Raw genomic sequence first — 5329 nt, forward strand, 5'->3', positions numbered from 1 at the left:
AGTATAAAGCACAGGATGAGAGTAAAAAATATTTATCCCAGACTAATTTCTTAAGCCCAAGTTAAATAGCGCTGATTGTGCTACAGCGCCAGTGGCTTTATGGGACTTGGCTGTAGACATCTCTCCAGAGATGCTAGCGGGTGAGGCATTGAAGGACTGGGAAAAGGGACTTCGCAAAGCAGGTGGGCTTGGGAAACACAGGTGTCTGGCGTTTTGTCCACATGGCATTTTGCTTTCTGACAAGCACCTGACAACCAAAAGCAAGTGCTTCACAAGTGCAATGCCGTGTTCATTTCTGGTTCTTTCTGCCTTCGGGGAATTCTCTGCCACTGTCCTCACCTCGAGACTGGAGTGCAGCTTTGTGCAGAGCCCTCTGAGCATGGAGATGGTGCCCAGCAGGGCAGGGTGGGATCCAGACAAGTGTCCATACTGTAGAGGACTCTGAGGTTTAGCATGGACAGTTAAGTGGGTGTTCCCTGTGTGGTGCAATGGGGTTGATACGGAAAGTCAGCTCCAGGATCGGTTTTGAAAGTGACCCAGAGCCTCCAGGCCTGTCTTTCTACTAGTTCTGCAAACCCTTTGTCAGCTTCAGAGTGTGCTTCAGACTCCAGAGCTTACCTTAGCTCAAAGGTAAAGAATTAAACTGTCTTCTCATGACCTTCAAGAATAAAAATGTTATCCTTAGATTATGAATGTATGTAAGAAAATCTTTAAATTGAAAAAGGTCACCTGCACATCTTTGCCTAAACAGGAAGAAAAAAAGGAAAGTGTGTGTTTGTTTTTAACTTCTTTATTTTTAACCTAGGTTATATTTGCCTGTATAGCCTTGAAACTGGAATCAGAGAAAGAGGCACACGGGGACGGTGTCCTTTTTGGGAATAGTATGCATTGTGAGGGGAGGACAAGGACAAGGAGCCCAAGGGTTGTGCAGCAATTGTAAGAGGTGGACATGCAGGATAAATTCAAATTTGTTACTACAATAAATTACAGCCACATCTCTATGTCTAGCTCTGCAGAATATTCGTGCTTCCTTGGCACAACGTCCTGGTTTGGAGACAGTTCACCCTAAGAGGAATTAATGCAGAATGTGTGTGAAGACTACTTTAGCTTGTGACCATACACGTGAAGCAATTAAAAAATAACAATAATGCATTGCAAAATTTGGTAACTTTTTTCTTTTCGGTTGTGTTCTTTTACACTTAGTGACAGATATATCCAGAAGCCTATCTTTGTAAAAATTAACAGCAAACCAGTGAAACCGCATGCTGTTCCCCATCTTCAAAAGCTGAGGGACCATACAGCAGTGTTGCACGTTTCTTCTGGGCTGAGTGTTGATTTGGAGTAGGTGGCTGTGCAAATGTTAGAAGATATATGAGTGATTTGGGAAGCTAGCAGTCTCTTGAATTGGTGGCTTGGGTACCGACAAGAGTTACACTGTGTGAGTAACCGTTACACCGCATGCATAACAAGCAGGATACCATTAAGCTGTTTAAGGCAACACATGCACAAATTTATGAGTGAAAATTGCAATTGTTTGAAAAGAATGGTTACACTGAAAGCCAAAGCGAGAGATACTGATTTGGTTAGTGTCAACATACAGCCTAATGCTATTTTGGCGTTTTTTTCTGCATATTCAGGGTGTATCTGGTTTCCTAGAATTGGTCCGTCTGCACTGGTTGTTGTTTCCTGGGGTTTTTTACCTCTTGTTCAACAGTGATATCAAAAGACATCTAAGAGGTTCCTTTCCAGGAACAGAGAGGGGAAGAAGGTTACTACTCTCTCTTTCTGGGAAGAGTAATGACCTCAGCTATAGCACAGCTGTCTTAAATCGCAGCATTCCCTGAGCAAAAGTAAAAAGGTACCATCTATAAAGTTTATTAGCAAAATTGTCTTCGGTTTCTGTGGGACTAAAGCACAAGGCTTGGAGGAATTAGCAGGATCTTAAAGAAGCATATTGCTCAATGCGTGAAGAGTCACTTGCCGTGATTTTTAAAAGAAAAGTCTTTTTATCATTTTCTCCCTGTGCAATGGCAGGCTGCTTTCCTGGACTGAAGGAAACCTGCCTATTCTGCTGGTTTACGTTAGTGCTATGCAGATTTTCGTCCTGCTGGTGCTCTGTAAGGCTCAATGTCCTTCACTTCCATCTGAGCGAGTGACTTGACACTAATGTGAGATTCCTGCTTTTTACCCAAATGCAGCACCAGAACACCTGCTTATGAAAGGCCAGTGTTAGTAGCAGAGTTCAAGCACATCCATAAGGTTCGTAAGCGTTCAGCGAGGGCAAAGCATTAGAAAATGAACCAGTTGATGAACTTTAGAGGTCTCCAGTGCCTAATTATTTCAAACGATGTCCCTCTCATAGGTTAATACTGCAGGAAGTTAACCAAAGTTAATTAGCATGTACTTTGGCAGTCTGCTCAGTTTAATTATTTTGCTACATTCTGCTAGGGCAGAGTGTCCAGATAGCAATAATGATAAAAATGCCTTGTAAAAGTGCTTGCTTGGCTGAGGAGCTCCATACCATGTACAACTGCTTTTGTGCCATCACTACTGAGTGGTGTAGTTTTTATATGTTACCTGAACAGACTCTGCTGCTCGACCTGCAGCCAGGCACCTAAATGCCACGGGAAATTACGGAGTTAAATAATGTTGGGATATATGATCAGCAATCTTACTTGAATGGGACAGTTAAAAGAGACAGGGGAAAAAAAAAAAACAAATACCACAGTATTTTGTGTGTTGTAGGCTTTTGAACTAAAGAGAAGAAAATGGTGGTGTTTTAATGACACAGTACTCTATTTAGTGTTTCAGGAGATCCATTGGGCCAAGATCTTTCTCTGTTAGCACTTTCGCACCACTTAGAAGGGGCACACTTTCAGGAAAAGGGAAGAAACTATATGCGGTACACTATGTGCACACAGCTTAGGGCAGGGGGCAGCTAGCATGGTTGTTAGGAAGGTACGACCAATGTAAATCCCAGCTGTGTTTTTTTTGGTTTTTTGGTTTTGGTTTTGTTTTTTTGTTTGTTTTTTTTTTTTGTGATATAAACTGAAATCCGTCTTTTGGGTATGGCTTTTCCATGAGGTTGAGAATTCAGACCAATTGGTTTTTCTGCCAGCCTTAGAAAAAAACGCTTCCATTTTTCTTTCAGCTGTAAACAGCCCATAGAGAATGGGTTTCAGTAGTTAGCAATAAATTACATACGAGTATCAGTTTAGTAGGAAAAACTTATAATAAGCCAATTCTTGTTCTTATCCATTTTCTTCTGGGTCAGATTGTACACATTGTATTGAGCTGAGTTCCTGATTGTGTTTTTACTGATGTAAATCAAAAACCTCAACATTTTAGACGTGTGTTTGTAAGGTCAGAGAAGCACGGCGTGTACCTGAAGACTCCTGAGGCAGGCTGTTTCTATGCTATTCTTCTCAGGGCAAGCAATGTACTCGTGGGCCAATTATGGATGCTCACTATCACCAGCACACATCTATTTAGACCAAAAAGACTGCAAGAGTTCTGAAGAAGCCTGCTCAGCTGTAAGCCTTGCCTTCCTGGACAAACACTGTCGAGCTTTGGGTCTCAGAGATTCAGTGGTGACAGTAAAGTGTCCTCACTTGGACGCTTTTGTTTTCCACTGAGATATGTAGAAATTTTTGTTGAAAAGATGGCTTGAGCGTGTATGTGAGAATTTCCTCAGTCTCTCCTGACACCCAAGCTGAAGTGACAATTTTTTTTCCTTACTGATCCCCAAAACAAAATAAACAAGGACAGCTAGGCGTCATGCCTGCACATGTGACTTTGCATGCAAGATTGAGGGCAGAAAGCCAAATTGTGCTAAGATAAAGCTGTTCTGTGTTGTACAACAATAATAATGGCAGGCAGGAAGTCAAAACTTTTGCAATTATCATGTTACAACCCTCCATGTATGAGAATCCTGCACACTTAGGGAATGACAAAACCAATGGCTTTGGATCAAAACAGAGATGGTAATGAAAAGATATTCACCACTGCATGGATCTGCCTTTGTGAGATGATTTGAGACCATTGTCTGCAGCCATGAAGCCTGACACAGCTTTCACGTTCAAAGATCCTCAGGGAAGGAAAGAAAGGTCCGTCAGAGAAGTGGTCTTAGGACTGGCCAGGTGCACAGCTCAATGCCGCGGCAGGACATTACTTGAGTAAAGTTTGCAAATGCAGGGAGAAGAGCTGACAGCAGTAAAGGCACAAAGACACTAAAGTACAGCAACAGGTACGAATGCAAAGCTTGCTCCATCCCCTGTTTGCGTCCGTGTGTTTGCTTTGCCTCGTGTCTCTTGCTGGTGTGTCTCTGCGTGAAGGGTTCGCTCACCCCAGGGTAGGCTCACCCAGGTGTTTTCTTGCTGACAGCGGCCCTCGAGACTTTTGTTGTTATTTCTGAAATTACCAAACAAACAATAAATAACCTGACCAGCTCTTCCTGAGAAGAAATGAGTACACATGTAGTCATGAAAAGTGAGGAAAACCAGTGATCTTTTCTATTATATCGTGAAACTTTACAAGAGCAAAGCAGGCAAGGCTGTGTCCTTGGAGAACAGGGATTCAAATCTAAAATCAGCGCATTTATGAGGTAAACATTATTTGGGAAAGCTTCTCTCCTGTTCTAAGAAATGTCTTAATTCAAATATAAAAGCATCCAAACTTCTTTTTCTGTGCAAAAATATTCTTTCAAAGGCCTCTTTTCAGTGAAAATATGTCTCCTTTATGCTCTATAGAGCTCCTTGATGTTCCCCACCAATGCAACACATAGCAACTAAAAGCACTTCTTTTGGAACTTTTCCCATTAACTAGCCTGAAGATGCTTTTTTTTTTTTTTTTCTTTTCTGTATTTTCAGAAATGCGCTGCTCAGATCTCATTCTCACCCACAATGCACTCTTTTGAGTTTGTACCTTAACAACCAGAGTGCGTTTTTTTTTTCCTTCCTGTTCAGTTCCCCTTTTCCATTTAACATCCACTCTAATCTTATTTTCCTCGTTCTCTATTAGGAAAACACATTAGGAAAACCTCCGGATACTTTTAGAGAACAGTATTGATTTACAGACTTCGATGGGAAAAAAATGGTTTCCTTCTGAGAAAATAATCTCCTCCAAGATGTCAGACCGTTTTGACACTGGGTTGAGCAGCAACCTTGCTCTACTCTAACAATTACATTCTAAAAAGCCTCACTGATTAAAACCTGATTCCTCCTAATTTTGATTTGGGACTGCCACACATCTCTTATTCCGTCTTTGCAATGGAGCCATTGAAAGTCTACATAAATACCCTTGTAAGTGTAAGAAGAACATGCTTGTAAAT

This window comes from Chroicocephalus ridibundus, chromosome Z (assembly GCF_963924245.1).
Source record: "Chroicocephalus ridibundus chromosome Z, bChrRid1.1, whole genome shotgun sequence".
NCBI lineage: Eukaryota > Metazoa > Chordata > Aves > Charadriiformes > Laridae > Chroicocephalus > Chroicocephalus ridibundus.